This window comes from Polypterus senegalus, chromosome 8, assembly GCF_016835505.1.
Source record: "Polypterus senegalus isolate Bchr_013 chromosome 8, ASM1683550v1, whole genome shotgun sequence".
In the NCBI taxonomy this organism is placed as follows: Eukaryota; Metazoa; Chordata; class Cladistia; order Polypteriformes; family Polypteridae; genus Polypterus; species Polypterus senegalus.
The window spans coordinates 104,525,870-104,552,299 of NC_053161.1; the positions used below are offsets into that span (position 1 = coordinate 104,525,870).

A 26,430-nucleotide genomic window follows, 5' to 3' on the forward strand; every position below is an offset into this window, starting at 1 on the left:
TTTTAAAAATGAATTTGCTATTTACCTGATGCCTTTATCTAAGGCAGCTTACAACATCTGAGATACAATCGGTTACATATCTTTTGTTATTCCAATTGGAGCACATGCAGGTGAAGTGACTCGCTCCTCGTCACATGGCTTCAGTAGCAGGATTTGAACCCAGGGCCTCAAGGTTTTAAGTAAATGTCTTAATTACTTTGCCCACCACGTTTGTAAACTGTACATGTGTAAGTTGCATTCATAAGAACTACTTATAAATGCTTTGAAATCACTTCATTTTTTTTTTGGCTCCTTCTGACTCTCACCGGAACAAGACCCCCCTCCCCACATATGATGTACCACTAGACTCATCTTGATGACTAGTTATGCAACACATTGAGCTTTTTTGCCCCCTCCCAATTTTTGGCCCTCAAGATTTTTAAAACATAGATTTTTAGACCATTTTTGACCATATTTTATGCAGAAAATTACACCCTTCTGATAAAGAGTAAACCAATATATGCCTTCAGCCAAACTCATCTGAAGGACTTGAAGCTGTGCATGCCACATCAATCAACCCCAGGGGTTCACCCCCTATTAGAATATGAGTCAAAGTTACCCCTTTTCACAAAACTTTAAAAATGGAGATTGGTAATATAAGCTTGTGGAGTGCCACTTTATACCAAGTTATGAATATAGCGTCTTTGATATTTAATTATTTACCGGTGGTTCTAGCCCACTAAGAGCCACCCCATGAAGATTAAAATGATCAAATTTCAAACATACACATGTGGAATGTTGGTTTAGGCTATTTCAAGGTTAATGAATTTGAATATGATGTGAAAAATTACAAATTTCTATTATATTTGTGAATATTTAGACTTTAAACATTTACAATGAAGCACACATTTTAATATATGATGCATCTATTCTTGTTTACGATGTACTTCAGCCTCATTAAGTAAATCATTACGTTTTTCTTAACACCCCAGATTATGGCAGTTTATCTTCTTCTTTCGGCTGCTCCCGTTAGGGGCTGCCACAGCGGATCATTTCTCCCATATGTATTTCCATAGGGCAGTTTATGCTAATTCAGATTTTTTTGTAATTGTAAATTTTAAATTAGCATGACGTTTATTTTCTCATTCTAAATAAATATTCATTGTCATACCCAATTTTCTTTTTGCAACAGCATATTCTTTTGCTTAAATAGGGGCCCAAAAATAGTATAAAATTCAGTCCCTACAAAAATTGGCTCTCTTATGCATATATATGCAGTGCATCTATTGTTAATTGAAAACTATATATATGGACCAAATCAGATCGAAATATAAATTACTTTTTAAACTGATAGCGTTGAATTGAATATTTTCTCGAAGTCAGAAAGGGAAGAAGCAAAGAAAAAAGGGGAAGCAAAAGCGCATCATAATAAACAAACCAAAGTCGGGATGCCGAGACCGCGTATGCACGTTCCCGTGGACACCGAGCGAGCGCCAGGGCACGCGCTTTAGGCAAGCGACCGCCATTTTGATCCGAATATAAGAGAGAATATTTTTTTCTTGCACAAGCCTGGAAGCAGTGGTCAGGATTGAGAACATAGGAAGAAGAAGGGGAATAATTAGGATAAAAAAAAACTTTGCATGAAATAAAAAAACGAAAGAGCAAGATCCTTATATCAGACGGATATATCTGCGCTTGTTTGTTTGTTTACTAGAGGGGGTTTAGCGCCGGAGGAATTACGCCCCCCCGCCACCCCCCTGTAAGAACAGTTTCTTGGAGGCTTGCATGCGAAGGAATTGTCCTGCATTTCTAAGGTAAGCATCATGAAGAACAAAACGTCCTTTGACCAATGCGATCTCTGCGGGCGAATTTCCTGTAGCTTGAAGTGTTAAGCATTACTTTATTTGGAGCAAACATAGTACTCGCACGTTTCCCCCCTCGTTATTATTATCATTTCACCAATTATTCACGAGCGGGGCTAGTGGACTGTTACGGCGCACAGGTAAAGCACCCACTTGGGGAGCTCGAGCTGTCACTCGAAAAGAACGTGGCTGTACTTTTCGGAGACAATTTTGTTTTCGTCAGGCCCACCCCCGCCTTGCGGAGGTGGATTGGATCGGAGAGAGGCGGAGGAGGGGGTCATCACCCATCGCTATTTTTTTGTGGGGTGGGGGCGGAGGATGGGCACTTGACCTACTCGTCATTCAGTCTGTCAGGCTGAAGAGAAAGTTCATGAGCCGCCAACCGTGAGCAAACCACTTCTGAGCTCCGTGGAGGAGCTTTTACAGTCACAGTGTGCAGGGGACATGAAATAAATAAAGAAAGGGAAGGAGTCGGGAGAGCCTTGGGGGTTAGGGCACTGGCCTGGTAGAAGATCTTAAGAGTGCCTTGAGCGCTGTGGAGAACATGATTTGTGTATGTATATTCCGTAAGTGCGCTGGGCTTACTCGATGGAAGCGAGACAGGTTCAGATTGGTACTTGTGGAATGATGAACGACGAAATGTCTCGCGGATGAATCCTGTGTGTTGCAGGTTTGTACTGTGCAGGGCTTTGCATATTGAGCCAGATTCTTGTTTAATGGCTGTATTGGAACATGAAAGGAAAAATACGCAGTAAGCAGTAATACATTCTTATTATTAACCCATGTAAGGATTATACTGATTTATTTTATATATATGGAATAGACATGCCTGGAGTTGTGGTACCTAGAATGGTTAATTACGTCGAGCATCCTTTTATATAGCGTCTTTCACAGAGTGCGCCATCTCAAGATACATGATAACGAAGTGTACTGCAAGACGCTTCTAGCTTTGCTTTTCAGAGCTGTGCTTTCTACAATTTACTGCTTAGAATAAACTCCACTGAACTTTAATAGGCAGCAGAATCTGTTAATTGAGTACTGTGTACTATAAGAAGAGTGTTAATTCTTTTCCTATACCATCTTAAGTGGCTTATGGCTTTATCTATCAACTTTTAAATCGCCTATTAATTTAAGCCTGGTATATAGTGGCTTAGGTCTTCTACTCTAAAGAAAGCATGAAACGATACACAGATTCGCACAGGATAATGAAAATTGATTTTTCCTGTGTCACATTTGCTCACTGCAGTATCAGTATTCACATTTGGCTGAAATTCTACACGGCACACAGTGCAGAGTTCATTGAGTAGTCTTGTTTCTGTTCCTAATACGTGTGTCATTATATTGACATAATGTATTGTAATAATCTTGACATTGGATACAATACTGATACATTTTTCTTTTTATTCCACTATTAGCAGATACTGATACATGATGTACAAATTTTGATGCACTCCTTTGAATCACAAGGTTGCTTAAATTCAATCTGTGATCCTAAGTCAGGGCTATTCAATAACAAATTCAGCTGGGCCAGATTTTCACACCACGACATTTAGCTGGGTCAGACATTTTCAGCCGCTGGTAAGTAGCAGATAATGACAAATTTTAAACCAACACAAATAAAAGTATTGAGAAACAAGGGATGTTTATTCATTGTTTCCCTTTTAAATTAAAAAAACAAGTCAAAACTCATCTGTTCAGGAAGGCTTTTAGCTCTACCTGACTTTATTACCCTTCTCTAAGTTTACCTCTATGTCAAGATGCTCATGTAGCCTCTGTGTGTGTGCTAGACCATCAATTATGTTGTCTGTTAGGCTTTTTCTCTGCATCTTACTCCTCTTTATTTATCTCGTTTAGTACAATGCTATGTACTGTATACCCTGCCATTCTTTCTTAAACTCTGTAAAGTGCCTTGAGCATGGGAAAAATGCTATATAAATAAAATGCCACATTTTTTATTAGATTCTTATTATATTATTATTAAATTTAGTCACATCTGACACAGGCACATCAAAAAGTGCATAAAAAACAATAAAAAAGCTATAATTGGACAGAATATGAGGTTGTAGTGTTGTGGAAAAAACTTTCCTTTCTTTTCAAAGAAGTCCACCACAGAGTCGGGTGAAAATGCTGAACAATTCTTTATTTGGAAACAGATATGCACAAATGGGTTGGTCCATAGAGTGAGCAATTAATGAATCAATTCATTCTTTTTTATACTTTTTTTTATTAGAGTTACCTTATCTAATACAGTACTTCTTAATATGCAGAATTCTGTCTTCTTTGCCAATTGACTACAGCCACCAGTAACTTTGTATACACGTTGATTCTTCCATTATGCTAAACATTGCTTCGTTACTAGGCGTGTCCTACGGGTTTTCCCATTGATCTTATCACTGTCTCATAATAGGGGTGCTCATTACGCATTTACTTCATTTTAACCTTAGTAACTACATTGGTGCCTCCTCTGAGAAGATGCAAAAGCCTTACATGCCTAGACTTAAAACAATATTTAGTTAACCCTTTAGTTACATTCAGTTCTTCTCTGTTTAACAATTCATTGTCAAAACTTCATAAAAGTATATATTACTATTGTACAAATTATCATTTATTTTTTAAAAATATTGATTACAATTCTCTGCAGTCGGCTGGCCCGGGGTTTGTTTCCTGTTTTGCGCCCTGTTTTGGCTGGGATTGGCTCCAGCAGACCACCGTGACCCTGTAGTTAGGATATAGTGGGTTGGATAATGGATGGATGGCAATTCTACTAGCAATACATTTTTTTTCCACATTTGAAATAAAACAAAAAAAAACACAAAACATTTTGGTCATACTGCAGTGGGCTGGTGCCCTGCCTGGGGTTTGTTTCCTGCCTTGCGCCCTGTGTTGGCTGGGATTGGCTCCAGCAGACCCCCGTCACCCTGTAGTTAGGATATAGCGGGTTGGATAATGGATGGATTTTGGTCATATCTGTATGGTGGGTGCGACATCATGCTATCAGCACATCTCAAATTGCATAAAAAGTGTCAGCAATAACATTTGTTTCCATTTTGAAATAAAATGAATATTTTGGTCATGTAATAATAATTCTTAACATTTATATAAAGCTTTTGTCACTTCTAACAAAGCAAGGACCTGGAACATGATCCCATGATGTTCTTACTGTGAGGTGACAGCACTACCATTGTGTCACTGTATATATATGACTCAGGCACATCATAAAGGACATTTAACAGAATAAAAAACAACTATCAATGCTATCAAAGCTATCAGTGTACAAACCTATAACAGGTGTTAACGGCAACTAACATACATGAAGACGTCGACTGCACACTGTGTGATTAGGCAGGGCTTTGTTACACACCTTCATTATGTTGATATTGTGATGTTCCTCTACTGCATGGGCTGTGGGGGGGTGTCTTGGGGGAAAAATTTTACGAGGGCTCAGAGCACCTCCCTAGAGAGCTGAGTGGCAGGATCAGGATGAGGAGGGAGCAAATGGTTTTAGACATCAAAATGTGTTTTTTTGTGGTTTTTCTGGTGTAGCCATGGGCTTGGTCACTCGGAGATTAGTTTGGGGACCGCATGTGGCCCTGGGGTCACCATTTGAATACAGTGGTGTGAAAAACTATATGCCCCCTTCCTGATTTCTTATTCTTTTGCATGTTTGTCACACAAAATGTTTCTGACCATCAAACACATTTAACCATTAGTCAAATATAACGCAAGTAAACACAAAATGCAGTTTTTAAATGATGGTTTTTATTATTTAGGGAGAAAAAATCCAAACCTACATGGCCCTGTGTGAAAAAGTAATTGCCCCCTGAACCTAATAACTGGTTGGGCCACCCTTAGCAGCAATAACTGCAATCAAGCGTTTGCGATAACTTGCCATGAGTCTTTTACAGCGCTCTTTGCAGAATTGTTGTAATTCAGCTTTATTTGAGGGTTTTCTAGCATGAACCGCCTTTTTAAGGTCATGCCATAGCATCTCAATTGGATTCAGGTCAGGACTTTGACTAGGCCACTCCAAAGTCTTCATTTTGTTTCTCTTCAGCCATTCAGAGGTGGATTTGCTGGTGTGTTTTGGGTCATTGTCCTGTTGCAGCACCCAAGATCGCTTCAGCTTGAGTTGACGAACAGATGGCCGGACATTCTCCTTCAGGATTTTTTGGTAGACAGTAGAATTCTTGGTTCCATCTATCACAGCAAGCCTTCCAGGTCCTGAAGCAGCAAAACAACCCCAGACCATCACACTACCACCACCATATTTTACTGTTGGTATGATGTTCTTTTTCTGAAATGCTGTGTTCCTTTTACGCCAGATGTAACGGGACATTTGCCTTCCAAAAAGTTCAACTTTTGTCTCATCAGTCCACAAGGTATTTTCCCAAAGGTCTTGGCAATCATTGAGATGTTTCTTAGCAAAATTGAGACGAGCTCTAATGTTCTATTTGCATAAAAGTGGTTTGCGTCTTGGAATACTGCCATGCAGGCCGTTTTTGCCCAGTCTCTTTCTTATGGTGGAGTCGTGAACACTGACAGTTCTTTAGACGTTGTCCTGGGGTCTTTTGTGACCTCTCGGATGAGTCGTCTCTGTGCTCTTGGGGTAATTTTGGTCGGCCGGCCACTCCTGGGAAGGTTCACCACTGTTTCATGTTTTTGCCATTTGTGGATAATGGCTCTCACTGTGGTTCGCTGGAGTCCCAAAGCTTTAGAAATGGCTATATGGTACTACTGAATATCGCTGATAATTGTTACATGACTTTCTTTCCACCTGATTCCCACCCTTTGCCAACTCACACTTAGATTGGATTTTAGGCTGCACATAACACTAAAATTCTGTTAAGGAGGTTTAGATGTATTGATGAATATGCTCTTTAATAGACTACTGCCCCAAACAGGGTTAGTGCTTAGTGTTGCCGGGATAGGCTCCAACTCTAGAGCACAACCTATTTAAATGGTGTAGAACAGAGACAGTAAATGGAAGGTTTGTTCTGAATTGTTAATGCAAGGCTTAATTTTGTTAGTTCTTGTGTTTTTATGTTTAATTGCATACTGCATTCTTATTTATTTATTTTGAATTTCTTGTGAATTTTTCATATAGAGTGCAAAGACCTGTGTTTTCTCACCTTGTTTTAGAGCTGATACTTTTGATTCTTTAATAAGGGTAATACTGTATTTTAACAAATAATGCTAACATCACTGTTATGTCTATCAATTCTTACACGAAATGAGGATAATGGTAAAACTGGATGCCATCATGAAAAATCCACGTGTGTCCCCTCATGGAGCAGTTTCAGCCACAGATTCATTCCACCATGATGTATTAAGAAGTGCCCCAGGGGTCTTTTCTGCCCACTGCTATCAGAAAATTCAGTGCTTCCACCTGATGTACTCAATTGATTGGATGTATTACCTGACCTGTTAGTCTGTGTTCTAATTTTGTAATGTTTCTGCTGCTGTATGCATTTGAACTTCCCCATGGAATTAATAAAGGTTATCTAATCTAATTGTTGTGATTATTTATTGCTACAGTAAATTTTTCAACACTACCTTTACCTGCCTGGAGTTGTACTGTGCTATACATTTTTTTGGCTCAGAAAAAAGTCCTTTGTTATTTTTTTAATGACGCAAAATAAAGATAGATTTACTGATAGAATGTACAATAGGCATATACTGTAATGGGTGTTACTGTCAAAAGTCTGTAGAGGTCCCTGGGATCAAGCTGGAATAGGATTGTAACTTGTAACTGAATGCCATTAAACCTGATTGAGAGTAAAAAACTTTTAGATTAATTTATTAATATTTAATAAATAAATTAATTGTTTAAAAAATAAGAAAAGTCAGCATGTTGATGAAAAATCTAATAGAGAAACAGCATTGTTTAGGTGTAATTCAAATATTATGACAGTGGAGCTACCAGGGTGGAAATCTGTTTGAATTATTTCTTTGGGTTAGTAACATATGATTGTGAACACTAAAGCTTGTATGTTTGTTTTTTTTTTTCTTTTCTTTTCTCTATGGTGGTGTTACGTGGTGATCTGATGCTATACTTCAGGTCTGATCATCTGGAAACAGAAGAAAAAGCACAGGGCATAGTCCATATCTCCTTATTTCATTCTTGTCATAAACGTAACAGGAAAGAATGCTGATATTAGTACTTGTGTTACAGAAATACATTTGTGAAGTTGTCAAAATCAAGAGTTTCTGTTGCTGCAGCAGCAGTGGTTGCCTTCTGTTTCAGGATGTTCCCAGTGAAGGCACTGTGATGGATGTCATTCTTGGTCTTAAGATACTGTTGAGAATTAAGCTGCGTTGTCTGACTCTATATTGACAGATGATGAAGTAGGATTCAAGGTGTGTTATAACATGTCTCCAGACATTTTTCCTCAATGGTTAGACGTGAATTATGGGTTGATATATAATATAATAATATAATGGACTGGATTTTATAAATGTGACAGAAAGCATAATATTCAATATAGGAATCTGTAGAGTGAAGTCTTTGTTTTTTCTTTCTCTCTTTCACTTTTTAGCTCACTCCAAAAGCCAGTTTACACAGTGTCAGAATAAGAATGCTCTCTTTTTGGAAGAAAGCTTATACAGCAAAATATTATATTTATATAATGTTTGCTGTAACTACTACTAGGTAGTATTTGGAAATAAGTACATAGACAATTAATAAATTAATTACATTTATGTAGTGTCTTCCCAGCTACTCAAAGGATGCAAGTGGCTTGTTTCAGCCATTATGTGTTTATACTGTTTTTCTGCTGACATTACTCCCATGCAGGGTCAATTTCGGTGCATCAGTTAATCTAAATAATAGTAACATTTTTACCAGACCTAAGAGTGCTCATGTTACACCTGAAAACTGTTGTTGTGTATACATACTTTGATCGATTTCCATAACATTCAGCTGCCAAGCATCTTGCCAAGTGAGGTGGGTTATAAAAAATGCAAAGGATGACTCCTGATTAACTCGTGCAGAGACATAGATCTGAACTTAAGCTGTTCGTAATTCAGTGTGAAATTTAAAATGCTTTATAATTTACCTTCCACAGAAAATATACATTTGAGAGCATACTTGTATTGAAGAATCTCATGCCATTTTTTTCAGGTTGATTGAAAGAATTAGCTATTTCTAAAAGTCCTAACTTTTGTTGATGATAAGCAATAGTCTTCCATTTTAAAAGTTCTATGTAACATTAATAATGATTGGTGCCAGTATGCCACAGGGACCTCTCAGTTACACATCTGCAGTCAAACGGAAAATGTGAAACTGCAAGTTAAGCCTTCATGTCTTTAACCCTATTATCTTATTTAGGGTTCTGCCCAAATACCGTTTTGCTCAATTATAAATAAGAATTCACAGTCTGGTTAAAATCAAAAATGTTTTTTTTTTCTCTGTTATTTTCAGCCTTTTGTGTTTCCTTATTTTCATTGTGACAGAAGGTCTAATTTGTGATTAAATAAATCGTCTGGCTATGGATTTGTTCTCGGAAAAGACAGATACAGTGGAACCTCAGTTTGCGAGTAACTTGGTTTACGAGTGTTTCGCAAGACGAGCTAAATTTTTTAATAAATTTTGACTTGATAAACCAGCGATGTCTTGCAATACGTGTAGTATGGATACACTTTGTCTGCTGAGAGTCATGTGATCACAACTGGGCAGATGGTTCTTCTCTCTTGCGCGTGCGTCTCTCTCTCTCTCCTTATTTCTCTTGCTCGCCGCACGCATCTCTCTCTTTCCTTATCTTGCTCGCTTGCGTGCGTCTCTCTCGCGTCCCCCTCTCTCTCTCTCTTCTCTTGAGGGCAATCGTCTCCTATTCTCTGTCTGAGTCTGCGTGCCTCACTCATATAGTGAACAGCCGTACGAGCATATACTGTTTACTATAGCATTGTGACTGTGTGTGTGTGTGTGTGCTGTGAAGTGCAAGTCCCTGTCTTGCCCCAAAACACGAAGCTGAGTCTCAGTACTTTAGCAACACCAGCTTTATTCAGCTTGAAACAGAAACCGTGCGGTTATTTATTGTAGCGGGATCTTTATAATGTTCCTTGTATCACCCATCGACGGCAGGCGCTTATAGCATGTCTGCAATCTTTTTGTTTACGCTTATATGGCGAACTGCTACAGCGCTGGGAGACTGCGATTGCGTTGGGACACTCTTCCGCGTGTCGTTCCGTTGGGTGGAATCCCACAAGAGTTTAGAAACTCACTCACACCAGCCATGATTCTTTTTAAAGGTAAAGTGCAGGTTAATTTGTTTTATGTATTTTTACTTTATATTTTGTATTAATCATTTTTATATAAATAGTTTTGGGTTGCGGAACGAATCATCTGAGTTTCCATTATTTCTTATGGGGAAATTCCCTTTGATATAACGAGTGCTTTGGACTGCGAGTACGTTTCTGGAACGAATTATGCTTGCAAACCGAGGTTCCACTGTAATTGATATTGTCCTAACGTTTATGGCTACTTGATGTCAAACTGAAAAAGAACAAAGAGTTACTGTTTGCATGAGAAGCTCTCCACTGAATATTTACAATAGTGCGGGGAAGTAATGGAGATATATACCCCTTCCCCACTATAGAAGACTGCAAGACCCTTTGGTTAAACATAACTCTGAACTGGTTTTAGCCAGTTTGAGTACCCCCTTATTTCTATCACATGCTATGTATATTCAGGACAGCATCTTATTCTAAAAACAAGTTTGCTAATTTTATGACATTTGAAGTGATGTCTCTAAGTCCATTTACTGTATCTACTATGTTAGGTTTTCTATTGCCTGTCCTGGCAGCCTTAGGATGCTTGTAGCGACCAGTAGCAAGATCGGTTAGCACAGGGTTTTGTTAAATTTTGTTAATTTTTAATTCCTTTCTTTTATATTTGTTTATCCTTTTCTTTTCTGAGAGTTAATTCTGATTCAAACAGGTGTTACAGGAAAGTAAACAAATTCATAATATTTATTCTTATCTTCATCATTTGGTTTTATTTTCATCTGACTTGGGGTCTTCATGCCACTCCTCCTAATCAGCCTGCATGGAGGTAATACAGCAGAGAGTACCTTCGTCAGTGGAACTCACATATACACACATATCTACCTCCTGATTTCTCAGTGAGTTTTGGCACAATTTTTAATACAGTAAATTGCTCTGATAGGTGTGTAAGAGAAGGTATTCATGAGAGACTGGAAAAACTACAAGGAGTTTGACATTGTGTACACCTTCAAGCTGATTATGGAAATGCACGTGTTATGGAATTTATAGAAACCTTGCTAAATGAAACCAATTTGAATGACCACTTAACAATCAATGGATTAGGTGTACCATTTCATTTGGATTGACACTCCGCTATCTTCGGTAAGTCACATAGCAGAGGCGTCTGCCTTTACATAAATAAACAATGGTGTAAATCAGTGATAGTTAGAGAAAAAGTGTGCGTGAAGGATACAAAGCTTCTGCTTGTCTTGCTGTGTCCTGTTTATTTGCCCCGAGAGTTTCCTCAAAATATTATTACGATTGTCAATATTTACCCACGGGAGGCGGTGAGGGGAGGTGCTAAAATGATCTCCAAAGTAATGCAGATACTTGAGACTTTTAAGCAGTGTTTCCTGAACAAAACACTAACTTTTAGCAATATGTCACATACCCAACTTGTCTCAAAAGAGTGTTCGATCAGTTCTATGGGAACAGGAAGAGCACTTATGAATGATGAGTAAAATAGCTGCTTGGTTCATCTGATCACAACTGTGTCCAACTTATTCAGATCTATAAACCAGTTTTTAAAAATGAAAAGCCATAAATGCAAAAATCTGTGACTAGGAGTCTGTGTGCCTGTTTGGCTGTTTTGAATTTACTGCTGGAATATGTTTAAAGAACCCTGTGCTGATATTGTTCAACTGACTGACACTGTAAACAGTTGCACAAAATTCTACAAAGATGCTGTAATCTCCGTCACATCAATCAAATATATCCTAATAACAAGCCATTGATTACTACAGATTTAAATAACATAACCAGAAGAAAACAGGGCCTTTCAATGTAAGACATTAACTGAAGAGAAAGAATTACAGGAGGTGCAATGTGAAATACAGCTGGCAAAACTGAGGTATAAGGACAAGACAGATAATGAACTGTGGACTGATAACCTGGGTTCATTGTGGAATGGCATGAAAATGATGGCTGACATTCATAATAAGTGCAATAATCGTATTGAATTGCTCGGGGTTATAACTGAATATCAGTTGGCTCAAGAATTCAAGGAATTCTGTTCAAGATTTGAGACACTAATTTTGCTTTGGAAATTAGTCAGCAAAAGAACAGATTCATGACTGGAGCCAGGAGTTGGCCCTTCTTTGACAATAATGATGTCAGAAAGGTCCTTCAATAAAGTAAAATCAACAAAGCTTGGGCCTAGACAGTATTAGTGGACATCTGCTTGATTTCTACGCAGAGCAATTCTTTGAAATATTCTACTCCATATTTGAGATGTTTCTAGATTTGCAGCAAGTGACCAGTCTATAGAAACATTCAAAAGTTATTCAATTTACAAAAACTACACATACAAAAGTTTGAGGTGACTTCAGACAATCTCTTACAGTCTCTTATATTGAATTCTCTTGTAATGAAATTCTTTGAGAAGTTAATTAAGAGAGAACCTCTAAACAAAAAAATCCACACTTATCTAGACCCTGACCAAACTGCATATACAGTATAGCAGAGGGTGCCACAGCAAAACTTGAAACATTTACTGTTTGAACACTTGGAAGGATTAAAAAGACATGCAAGATTGATGTTCATACATTTCTCATCAGCTTTTATTAAATCCAGCCCTAGATTTTATTTGGCAAACTGATTTATAATTCTGTTTAGACCCTACCTTGATGTGGTGGATTCTGAGCTTTTTACCTAAGAAAACAGAAAATTGTGAGTGTTAAAGATGTTTTTTCTGATAATACATCTATTGGGTCACTGCAAGGCTGCTGTCTGTCACCTGTTTTGTTTATCTTATACACAATTGACCACAGAAGTTCACACAAGACAGACACATGCAGAGATTTTCAGATCACTCTGTCATTGTGAATCTTACAAGATAAGGAAGAAGCCACGGGCCTGTTGTTGATGAGTTTGTTCAGTGCTGTGATTGTTCCTTTACATATCTAAATACCTCTAATGCTGATGTTGCATTATGTGACTTCTAGTCATGGGGTTTGTCAGATTTGCTGACTGAAATTGCTAATCTCGTCTCTGGACCATGTTAATTTAAACAACTGAAAATTGCTAAAATCACCTGAGCGCTGACCTTCCAGCACAGTCCTGCTTGCTCCTTTTTTTGATGATAGCCAAAAACATGATGCCACTGTATGAAGATTTAACAGATTAAAAAGTGCGGCAAAGTTCAGCCACAGTCTCGGTCCTTTTGTTCCTATTCTGTTTATGAACGTAAAGCATGAGACAATAAAGGAGTCTCCCTTTTGTTTGTAAGGTTCAAAACATGCATGTTTCTTACACCTTGTCACTATTTTCTACGCATTGTACTGCCAAATGAGGAATTATTGGCTGCCAGCTCTCATGCACACAGAGCTCACCCCTACGAATTAAAGAAAAATCAGACCTGTTTGATTTTATTGAAGCGAGTTGTTGGCTAGTTGGAGTCTGTCTTTTTGTATGTCACATTAGGCCTTTGGCTTTATGAGAGTGTGCTGCTGCGTACCTTGTTAAGATTATATAAATGAAGGCTATGACTGAAAATCATTTGGAATAGTTGCTTAATGTGATATAATCTGAAATTAAAGAACGTAGTTATACATCTTGGGTGTTCTCATCCTCCCATTCCTTCAACTTTAATAAAAAGTGAAGACTGTGGACAATGGGACAATCATTAATAACGGACTAAACTTGGATTTTAACGCAGAATGAATTTGTAAGGAGGGGCAGATATTGTTTTTCTTTATTAGGTAACTCAATTGTTTTAATGTGGACAAAACCATGATGACACTTTCTTATAAGTTATTTATTTAATCTATTGTTTCATTTGCTTCTCTATGTTAGTATGGCAATCTCAATATTAAGAATATAAATCATCTAAACAACAACAATTTTTAATAATGAGAAGTATTGGTTTGTAGCAGGCTGCTGTCACTGAGCTGTATTACAAACAGGTTAGAGAGAAGGACAACTCAGTTCTGCCAGACAGTAGCCATTCTCTGTTTCCTTAATTTTGGCTGTTACCATCAGGCTGAGGATTTAGGATCACAAGGGTAAACAGCAACAGATTTCAGAACTTGCTTATTCTTAGAGCTATAAGCATTTTGAATTCTATTACATGTAGGCATCCTGCTAAATTCTGAAATATTTTGTGTACTGTTTAATGTAATTATTCTTTCTACTATTCTTGAGTATGTGTATTTATGATAACAATAGCTTTCAGTTGTTGTATCTTTGTTTATTTTGTTGTATCTGTTTATCAGTGCAGTATGTTTTATACTAGCTGCTGCAAACAGATTTCCTAGTGGGATAAGATAGATAGATAGATACATTATTAATCCCAAGGGGAAATTCACATAATCCAGCAGCAGTATACCGATACAAAAAAAAAACCCAATATTAAATTAAAGAGTAATAAAAATGCATGTAAAAGCAGACAATAACTTTGAACAATGTTAGCATTTACTGCCCCGGGTGAAATTGAAGAGTCGCATACAGTGATAATACAGTGTACTTAAACCTAAAGGTATGGACAAGAACTGAACAGGTCAGCAAAGAAACTAATGAGAACATGCAAACAGAAATTGAACCTTGTTTTTACTTGCAGCTAGGATTCTTAAGTGCTGTAAGACTGCAGGTCTCCCTGTTTTACTTCTCTGAATTTGGATATACAGACAGATTTTAATTTGTTCCCAAGGTTAAATTTAGGTTGTTAAAGGAGGTAAAGAAATACTATTTAAAAAAAAAATAACCAAAATAACACAAGAATTACAAAAATGAAAAACATCTGTCCTGGCTACCTATACAAGAGCTGTCACAGTAAAGCATTATAAAGGTGCTTTGCCCTTCATATAAAGGATCTCCAGTAGCATTTCTTGACACACAAGTGCTGCATAATTTGTTGGCTAAAGGTACTCTGGGTCATAGAGAGGATGTGCTGCATTATTCATAATGACCATCATTCTGTACAGTGTAGAAAATCACAGTGGCTGTTTACAGTTTGTATCCAAATTATGTCAACTATAGGAAGATTTTTTTTTTTATTATATATAACTGTTCACTTGTCATAGGCTGTAAATGTGTAGGTATACTATTTGGAAGATAATACATCAATGTCATATAATTGTTGTTATTCATTTGGGATCTTTCCACAACACCTTTGTTGTGAGGTTTATGTTCTTTTATTGTTTTTGTTTTTATTTTTGATCACTTATTGCAAGCATTTTGATAGGACAAAGCCTAAAATGCCAAATAGTAAAACAAGCATGGCTGATTAATTGTGTTATTTCTGCCAAAACACATTGTATACTGTGTGGTCTAGTGGCCAAGGTGTTGTAGCTGTAAACCACAATTGCCAGGTATTGTTTTGAACTTTGTCTCTGGCCCCTCATCCTCCTCTGTGTTGCCTACTTTAGATCCTTATTATGTTGCTTAGTGTTGACTTTGATGTAGCTCACCAGAAATATGTACTAAAATAAACAGGAGCATACATTGTTTTCTTTTGTTTTACATTTTTTAGCTTTGTGGAAATCTTGTATGCTGTACAGTACTTTTCATTTCAGCCTGTTTTCCTTATGTATTTCAGATTTTTTGATACTTATCAGTAACTTTAATATCTGCCTGTATTACTATTGCCTTGTGAATGATACATGTTGCATTTTAGATTATATTTTTTTATTCTATAGCTCCTAGCCTTGCCTTCTGTTGAGGCTACTGTTTTCTGCGGCTGTCCACAAAATATATCTGAATCTTCACATATTGTCTATTCCATGTAGCCCTGCAGAAAACAGTCCTAGAGTGTTTTGAGAAATAACTGCAGTGTCACCATTTCATTTTCCAGCACTAAATTTCTCTATAACCCTGTCCAAATTACTTTAGTTGCTCTGTTCAAATGGGAAAACAGGGGAGCAGCTATGCAATTGAAGCGAGTAAGTTGCTTTGAATGAAATTGTCATATACATAAAGATTTACATTTGAAATGTTGTTATGTACTGTATATTATACAGTATAGCATTTGTATGTGTACATAACAGTAGAGTGTTTTACCGCACTAACAGACTGATTGACCAGCTGACTACATCAGTGGCCTATCTTAGAGACAATGCACATCAAAAAAAATCTTTCTCTAGTGATGGTTATCTTATCTCTACATTTTATTAGTTCATTGTTCTCTTCTTTTAGGGTTAATTCATCTCAGGTGTATTCATTTTGCTAACATTTGAACAAAAAGGTTGTTAAGATGAAAGAAAAAAATCACTTTGCTGTCCCAATATAAGCGAGAGTATTTTTCAATTTCTTTGTTACACCTTGCCTGATGAAGGGGCCTTAGCTGCCTCGAAAGCTTGCATTTGTAATCTATTTAGTTAGCCAATAAAATGTGTCTTTTCACCCTACTTTCTCCTGTATGTGTACATAAATAATTTGTACTCGTACATACAGTGGTGTGAAAAACTATTTGCCCCCTTCCTGATTTCTTATTCTTTTGCATGTTTGTCACACAAAATGTTTCTGATCATCAAACCCATCTAACCATTAGTCAAATATAACACAAGTAAACACAAAATGCAGTTTTAAATGATGGTTTTATTATTTAGGAGAAAAAATCCAAACCTACATGGCCCTGTGTGAAGAAGTAATTGCCCCCTGAAACTAATAACTGGTTGGGCCACCCTTAGCAGCAATAACTGCAATCAAGTGTTTGCAATAACTTGCAATGAGTCTTTACAGTGCTCTGGAGGAATTTTGGCCCACTCATCTTTGCAAAATTGTTGTAATTCAGCTTTATTTGAGGGTTTTCTAGCATGAACCGCCTTTTTAAGGTCATGCCATAGCATCTCAATTGGATTCAGGTCAGGACTTTGACTAGGCCACTCCAAAGTCTTCATTTTGTTTTTCTTCAGCCATTCAGAGGTGGATTTGCTGGTGTGTTTTGGGTCATTGTCCTGTTGCAGCACCCAAGATCGCTTCAGCTTGAGTTGATGAACAGATGGCCGGACATTCTCCTTCAGGATTTTTTGGTAGACAGTAGAATTCATGGTTCCATCTATCACAGCAAGCCTTCCAGGTCCTGAAGCAGCAAAACAACCCCAGACCATCACACTACCACCACCATATTTTACTGTTGGTATGATGTTCTTTTTCTGAAATGCTGTGTTCCTTTTACGCCAGATGTAACAGGACATTTGCCTTTCAAAAAGTTCAACTTTTGTCTCATCAGTCCACAAGGTATTTTCCCAAAAGTCTTGGCAATCATTGAGATGTTTCTTAGCAAAATTGAGACAAGCCTTAATGTTCTTTTTGCTTAACAGTGGTTTGCGTCTTGGAAATCTGCCATGCAGGCTGTTTTTGCCCAGTCTCTTTCTTATGGTGGAGTCGTGAACACTGACCTTAATTGAGGCAAGTGAGGCCTGCAGTTCTTTAGACGTTGTCCTGGGGTCTTTGTGACCTCTCGGATGAGTCGTCTCTGCGCTCTTGGGGTAATTTTGGTCGGCCGGCCACTCCTGGGAAGGTTCACCACTGTTCCATGTTTTTGCCATTTGTGGATAATGGCTCTCACTGTGGTTCGCTGGAGTCCCAAAGCTTTAGAAATGGCTTTATAACCTTTACCAGACTGATAGATCTCAATTACTTCTGTTCTCATTTGTTCCTGAATTTCTTTGGATCTTGGCATGATGTCTAGCTTTTGAGGTGCTTTTGGTCTACTTCTCTGTGTCAGGCAGCTCCTATTTAAGTGATTTCTTGATTGAAACAGGTGTGGCAGTAATCAGGCCTGGGGGTGGCTACGGAAATTGAACTCAGGTGTGATACACCACAGTTAGGTTATTTTTTAACAAGGGGGCAATTACTTTTTCACACAGGGCCATGTAGGTTTGGATTTTTTCTCCCTAAATAATAAAAACCATCATTTAAAAACTGCATTTTGTGTTTACTTGTGTTATATTTGACTAATGGTTAAATGGGTTTGATGATCAGAAACATTTTGTGTGACAAACATGCAAAAGAATAAGAAATCAGGAAGGGGGCAAATAGTTTTTCACACCACTGTAAATGTAACGGGCGCATTCTTTCAGTGAGAAAATTTGAGTTAAGTTAATCAAACTTGGTAGCAGTTTTCCTGTTAGGCTCTTGTGTTGTGTTATATATAATTAACACAAAATGTACTCCTGAGACAGAAATCTATTACAGTTGCTCGTTATAAGGTCGAAAAGAAGCAAAATTAGCTTCGACAAACCTAATTAATGGTGTAGTTAAAACTTTAATTGTCATTTCCTTTTTTTTGGCAAATGTGATGTTTCATTATTGAGCTGTAGCTTAGTTTTTTTACTTGAAAGAATGGTTAAAAATGTGTGTCTCTGTATGTCCTTCACTATTGTTGTATTTTGTATTAAAGAGAAGATGCAGTAGCTGCTTTAGTTACCCAGACTCTTAGGTTGAAGGAGATTGTCATGGAAAAAATGTATCAGTATGACTAATATAATTTGTGGGTTTATAGTTTCATATCTGAAGAAAAGCTGTGTAACACCCAAAAATGCCACCTACTGTACATGTATATGAAATAATTAGCAAGAGAAGCATTTTACTGTATATATTTTTAATGTTACTAGAAATTAGTTGCTTATATATGCAGCATAAAATCTTTAATGGTTATTGGTTACTTAATAGCGGGAGGGTCCTATTTGCTCTCTGTGCAGTCTGAATTGACCAGGGCATATATTTAAAATACTGTTAGATGCTCGATTCAGAAATACTAAGCTATGTTAAGCCCATTGTCCTCATAGTTGGTGTAAATAACTCATGCTGCAGCTGCTCAGTGGAATTGAGCTCTTATAATGATCAGACCAGTGCATTAAGGTGAATTAGCTAATACAGTATCTTCCTAGAAAGGTTCTATTTTTATTTTTAGCCTTTTGGCATGAATCATTTTCAGGCTGCAAAATCAATTTACGTTATTTCTGCACTATTGCCATGAGGGTTGGCAGTTCAGTGAAATAATGTTAGATACATATGGGATTCAAACGTTTTTCTACTTATATGAAGGGAACCAGTGTGAGATTCATTATGCTAACAACTCTAGAATGCATTGCTCATATCTGGCAGGATAAGTCCACTTATTCCAAGAGCTTTCATCAAGGCCATGTCCTCCTATTAATGTGAATTAGCATTTGGCTACCTCTGTTAAGTTGCAGTTGTTGCTTCTATGATGTTTTTACTGATTGATAAGTCAATTACTTGACGAAAAGCAAATATACCTAGTAAGGCAGACTGTATTTTATTTGCATTTTACTTTGTCTGTCATGGTTTTCTGCCTTTAGGAATAGAATATGTTTTGATAAATTAAAAGGATTCCTTTTAGGTGCTTATCATAACTGCAACAGCCTTTCTGTAACCTTTTGAATTTGGACTATGTAAATATATATTTTTTCTGTTTGTTTGAATATAATGCTTTTCATGATAAATTAAGTTGAATATGAAAACATTAGCAATTGCAAAAAAAAAAAAAAAAATTGCAGACTGAAATATTATTTGTAGAAGCTTTTGCTTTTCTTTGACATATGCTTATCTAAGAATTCAATTTTCAGTGAGACAAAGTCATGAATGTCCTATACAGTTATTATTGAATTTTTTAAGTGATCACCCTTTCACTAGTTGTCTTACCCCCAGAACAGGGCAAATAAATCTGTGAACCTAGTTGCAAAAGAGTTCTGATCACCTATAAAGAAGTGAATTTGAATCACCCTCACAATCCTGTGTAACAAGTAGCTCTCAGACAGCCCTAGGGGATCTAGAACCTGCGTACATAACTGTAGACCATTCTCCTGTATATTACTGCACCATGATTAAGACCCCTGATACATTCATCCTTCATTTAGCCATTGGCCCTTGTAGAAAATGATTTGAATTGAATCAAAGTGAAATAAAAGTATGGGGTTCATTCTTTCAGCCTAGTTGAAAGAAGCTTTTCTTGCATGTGAACACTGCTTTTTAACCAGTTTTCATCATGGTGGTTAACTTTTGTTGTTCATGTAGAAAGGACTGCCTTTGCAAAGTGGGATTGTGTCTTATTCAGACTAGATAGTTTCACAAAAATTTAGAAAAAGGAAAATTGTAAGTTTATCAATGGGGCATTTCTTTAGACAAAAAAAGTTACATTCATTGCTTAGAGTGAGTGTACTCTAGATTTCCCCTACACACATGGACTAGGTGTTAACTGGGCCATTTATAAATCTTTTTTGCAGTTAATAATGGATTTATTCTGATTCTGTCTTTTTTGGGGAAAAAAGATGGTATTGCATAAAATTAAGTTTAAAAAAGGAAAGGTACTCTGATAAGCATCTACTTTTTTCATCTTCATGGTGTAGCATCTTTGTGTGGCAGTTGTCTTAGAAATTGAGATGACATGCAAGATCTGTGAATGCTCTTAACAGCAGCCATACTGTTATTGTGACGTATGTAGGTTTGGGGTGTGATGGAGACCCTGTGGGGCTTTGACGGTTTGTCTTATTCGGACAGTATTTAAAGTGGCTGTGTAACCTTGGGGTGAGTTCATCACTTAAAAAGCAATATGAAAATGTTGAAGATTTCCACGATTAGTAAATAAATAAATTGATGATCTGTGTTTTCAGCAGAAAAAATGTATTGCATAAAAGGTGTAAGCAAAATAGAGAGCTGTCTACATTACTATAAAATTCTGAAAGACAGATGCGATGGACAGCAATCAAGGTGCTAGGATAAAGTATTTCAAATAGCATTGTGTGTTTCTGATAAGCATGCTGATAGAAAGCATTCAGATGAAAGGAAAGTGTGTCAAACTATTATTTTAAAAATATACTGAGAAAATATTCTGTTCCTGAATTCCTGCCACCTCTCTTTAAAGAAAATGGCTGAAGTCTGTGAAATATGAAATCATTCATTGTGTTGTTCCACGTTTTTTCAAACTAAATTATTGTTGACAAGTGATTAGAGGATAAGTTGAAGTTATATTTTTACAAACTTAGCATGCATTAATTTTCCCTTTAAGTTGTTGTTCTTAATTGAAGCATTATATTAAAATGTAAAAAAGAGTGAAGTGAATGTTCTGATTTCTGAAAACATGCCTTCAGCATTCTGAGCTATGCCTGTGACAGCAAAACAAACTCTGAAGTAATTACTTTTTATCACAGATTATTGGCACTACTTGTTTCTTTTCTGAGAGAAGAAAAATATGAGTTTACTTCAATGGGTGAAATTTCATGTAAACAACAGCCAGTATAACATATGTAAGCTACAGTTTAAATTTGAAGCCCTGGAGTAGAACATAACAAAGTGTATGTAGCTGTTAATTCAGGATGTGAAATTAAAATAAAAAACGGAATGGCCACATTGTGACATGCACATCTTTTGGACCTTGCAGGCAAACTGGATAACACTACCCAAATGTAGGAGAACATGTCAATAATGCACAGCCACTTAGATTTGTGTGACATCAGTGCTAAGCAGTTGTCATGAGTGAACGTACATTTATAAATTTATTCCTCAGTTTAAGTAGTACTAGGGTGTTGTACCGTGTTAGCCATTATGAATGTAGTGAGAAGTCAAGCAGAATGACCCCTTTTATTGGCTAACAGAAAAAATTACAATATGTTAGCTTTCGAGGCAACTCGGGCCCCTTCTTCAGGCAAGATAATGTAATCAAGAAGAAGGGACATGTGCTACCTTGAAAGCTTGCATATTGTAATCTTTTTAGTTGGCCAATAAAAGGGGTCATTCTGCTTGACTTCTCACCACTTCCTCAGTTTAAGAAATGTTCCCATAACCAGGTTAATTTTTGGTGTGTGTTCATTTTTTTCATTTTATGAATACATTAAGTTTTTTAGTTGTTTATTCATTTGTTATTTTTACTGTGATGCTGTCTTAATTACTGACAGCCACTTTTGTTTTGTTTTGTGATTGGGTTACCAGGTCACTGCCATGACATCATCATTCACAATGGAATTTGACCTCATAAACATGGAATATATACGCATTGTATTAGGGATAAATATTTCTGTACACATTTTATTAGCAGTATTCATTTTAATGATTTTATTAGTAGCAGTATTTTATTATTAATAAAAATATTTGTTTTTAAAGAATTTTATTTTAGTGTCAAGTTAATATTGATAGTTACTAAATAGTAAAACTACGATAACATTTTATTAATAAAAATAACAAATAACACCTGTGGTCTACAGTATATTTTAACTGAAAAAAATACCAAGAATCACACTTTATCAAGGGACTTTACTTGTTGTTCGGGAGCTTAGTTTAAAAACTTATTGTTTTTAAATTATTTAAAAAAGAGATCAGTATTGGAGACTTTCAGATGTAATGACATAGAATTACTAATCAGGATCCCTATGACCAAGCTTTGTTTTTATTAAGGAAATTCATTAAAGATTCAGTGTTTCTGAGTAGGATTTTGTATTTATGCTCATTTATTTAAGAACTTCCAACAAGCTGTTACAAGGAGAATTGAATAATACATCAGAATATGGCACAAGTGAAAGAAACTGAGGATGCTATAGATTCATTCTTTTTTTAAATGTTTCTTATACATCTTTTAATTTTGTCAAGGCTAGTGTAATGATAATCATTTGTTCATGTAAGACCTTTCTTCTTAAACTATTTTTTCAGCTATATGTATTCTGGCAGATTAACCTATTAAAAGGTAGGTTTATATCCAACTAGTTGTGTTACCTGTCCCAAGATGTGTTGAAATCTAAGTAATCGGCATAGGCCTCATGTTTCTTTATATGATACATTGGCTGCTATATTAATATGCATCCAGTTGCTTTCCCTCACAGCAGCCTTTTCCTCTTCATATAGAGCAGTTTCCTCTCAGAGTTGTTTGTTGAACTGACCACTCTTGTAGTTGAATTGTTTTGCTAGGAAAATGCAGTGGTGGTAGTTACTGCATTGGCCTGGTTTAGCAATTCTAGCCTAGTCAGTGCTTTGGTTTCCCGTCGTGCACACTGATGTATTATTATTTTCACTCATCCAATGCCCACAATGCTGAGTTATTGGCATGACAGCTATAAACCTCGTTCATGTGGGTGCATGAATGTCGCTACCACACAGCTGTTCCTGGCATATAATTTTAGGCAACAGAATAGGCCGATGAGACAAAATATCTTCTTTTTAGACCCAGATTTGGTATTTCTGACCCTTCTTCTACGTGTTTTGCCCATTTTTATAATTTTCTTTCTAACTCTAGTAAATGGACAGACACACAGATACATAGACATACACCGACGCTTCTCCCTTTATTAAGTTCGAATGTTTGCTCAGTGTGTAAACCTGATTATTAAACTTATACAGCGTTTGCTTGTAATAGTTTCATAGTGGGGTAGTACTCTGGTACATTGGTTGGCAGCACAGTACTGCCCCAAAATCCAGGGTCCTGGGTTTGAATTCCACACCTGCTCGTTTATTATCTGGAGATCACCTATTCTTCCTGCGTCTGCTTCCTTCACTCCGGGTGCCGCAGTTCTTCTCTCCCATCTCAAAGACCTGAATGTAAGGAAAATTGTCTACTTCTAAATTAACTGGGTGAGATGAGTTTAGACGTTTAAAGAGTGATCTCTGCCATTAATTGGAACCCTGCCCAAGGCTGTTTCCTGTTTTGTGCCTGTTCCTTCTGGTATAGTTTAGCCACTGCAATAACTGTGAATTGGATTATGTAGGTTTCAGAATGTTACATAATGGTAATACACTTTATACTGTGTATGTGAATAATTTTTATATGTTTCTGCCTTGAAAGGCTTAGCAAAAAATAAAGATTGGAGAATGTGTAAAGAGCCAGTAATTAACATTTATGGAATGTAATGCTGACATTATTGTATGTTAAAAATAAATAAGTAAAAACTGCTTCTTGCTATAATTGTATACATTATTCATATTCTATTAAATGTTTCCTGCAGTATTAACGTGTTTAACCTTTTATTTTGTATTGGATGAATAGCTTGCTCTATGTGTTTCATATCTTTGATAGGTGACTATTTTCATGTATATTAAAATATAAGTAGTTATTATTCACGTTACACCTAGATTAGCCAACTGGCTCAAATCAGTATTTTAGTTCCAATTCCAGCCAATAAAGTTTATTTAGGGTAAGAAAAAAATAGAGAAACATTTGTAAGTGGGCTTTTATACAGTAAACACTGTTGCTTCTCCAAAGAAATGAGAACTTGGCTCTTGAATAATTCTGTTTTCCACATATTTGTAAATGGTTGTCATGGAGGTTTCTCTCTTGTATGCTTAAGGGAAGTTCATTTAATAGATGACTTTGAACAAAGCAAACTACAAGGGGAACACACCATGCAAGAAGAAGAAGTTTTTATTTTATACAGTATAATCCTCTAAAAAAGCTTGTTTATTACTAAGATCGAAGCAACAAGGTGGTGCAGTAGTTCCATATTTCATGGTTTGCATTACTGTCTCATGCCATTCATGTAAAATACAGGAGAACCCATCACAGCAACACTCATAACAGTGACAAAACAATTACATTGACAATCATGTTACGTTATTTTCAAAATGTTTCCTTTTCTTTTTATTACTTCTTTAACACAAATCTCCGCTGCGAAACGCGGGTATTTTGCTAGTCTATAAATAAAAGTGTAATACACATTGACCATCTTTTGTCATGAATTTCTTTGTAGTAAATGTGTTATGACTGCCCTATCACACACTGGCACTTGGTCAAGTGTTTTTGCTCCACAGAAAGTAAGCAAGTCTCTGCTGATGCCCATTAATTCAATGATAATGTCAAAAGAATCCTGAGCCTTGCTTGCTGATTTTGGTTTTGCAAAACAACCTCGACAGTCTGCCTTATGGTGTTAATTTTACTCCAGCAACATTGTTATCACTAGCTCTCCAGACAGTCTTTAAGGATCTGTTGACCTGTCAGGTGATCATGCGTAGCAGAATTTGTCTTCCCTCTTCTTCAGAGAAATAGGCTGATGCTGCATTGATCTACTAGCATATATTTACAAGCCAATGCGAGAGAGAAGAATTGAAGAAGCAAAGTCATTGCTCTTTATAGAAAATGGACAAAGATAACTTTCTGCATACTTAAAAGAGTGGTGCATTCAACAGGGAGAGTAGAATAATGCAAAAGTACGTAGCTATGCAAAGCAGCATATCCCATAAAAAAGCTAATTAGATTACAGAGATGATGCAAAATGATTTTTTTACCAATAAAGAAACTTGAAATTGACATGAATATACAAATACTCCTTTTTTTAATATTCAGATCTGCCTGACACTTTTATGACCTTTCTGATGGTCGGCTATTCTTTCTTGCTTTTGTTAGCACTAATATTAACATCATATATTTACACACACAAGCATTTTTTCTTACTTTTCTCTTTTCTTGCATTGTACTAACTTTAGATTTGGATACAGTTGGGTCATTTAACTGTTCAGCTTTTTTGGAAAACTTAGAGGGTTTAACATGCACTTATGGTACTCCGTCGAAGTGGATTTACTAAAAAAGTTCTTTTGTGCCCAATCAGTCCATTGAAGATTGCTGTATTATTAGCATAAGCATGGAAAATGCCCATGAAGGTTGAAAGATTGGCTGATGCACCTCTGCATTTTAACATTTTTTTTTGTGCTCACATGTAGAAATGAAAGATATATTTTTCTTTTATAAAAAAAACACTTTACCTCTAACAAGGCATGTATAGCAACTGATTCATAATTGTATGTAATTGTAGTTTACATTGCGAACATATAAGTTTAAATTATTCAAATCTTAGGCAACTTAATAAATAATAAAAATAATTCAATTCCAAAGTCAAATAAGGGGACTGCCATATTAATATCCTTCTTTTCACCTGCTCCCGTTAGGGGTCACCACAGCGTATCATCTTCTTCCATATTTTTCTATCCTCTGCATCTTGTTCTGTTACACCCGTCACCTGCATGTCCCCTCTCACCACATCCATAAACCTTCGCTTAAGCCTTCCTCTTTTCCTCTTCCCTGGCAGCTCTATCCTTAGCATCCTTCTCCCAATATACTCAGCATCTCGCCTCTGCACATGTCCAAACCAGTGCAATCTCGCTTCTCTGACTTTGTCTTTCAATTGTCCAACTTGAGCTGACCCTCTAATGTACTCATTTCTGATCCTGTCTATCCTCATCACACCAAATGCGAATCTTAGCATCTTTAACTCTGCTACCTCCAGCTCTGTCTCCTGCTTTCTGGTCAGTGCCACCATCTCCAACCCATATAACATAGCTGGTCTCACTACGTTCCTGTAGACCTTCCCTTTCACTCTTGCTGATACCCGTCTGTCACAAATCACTCCTGACACTCTTCTCCACCCATTCCACCCTGCCTGCACTCTCTTTTTCA

The 26,430-nt window shown here is 36.7% G+C and overlaps 1 protein-coding gene across 4 annotated transcripts in view; it reads left to right on the forward strand.

The window, feature by feature from the left end:
• Window positions 1–1,309: 1,309 nt before the first annotated feature.
• ppp6r2a (protein phosphatase 6, regulatory subunit 2a) overlaps window positions 1,310–26,430 on the forward strand; it is a 190,703-nt gene continuing 165,582 nt past the window's right edge. For 2 of the 4 annotated variants that reach the window (XM_039761533.1, XM_039761532.1), the window contains exon 1: window positions 1,313–1,793. The gene's annotated coding sequence lies outside the window, so the exon portion shown is untranslated. Of the gene's footprint in view, window positions 1,794–26,430 lie in introns of all 4 variants that reach the window. The other 2 variants (XM_039761531.1, XM_039761534.1) reach the window with 2 other exon arrangements.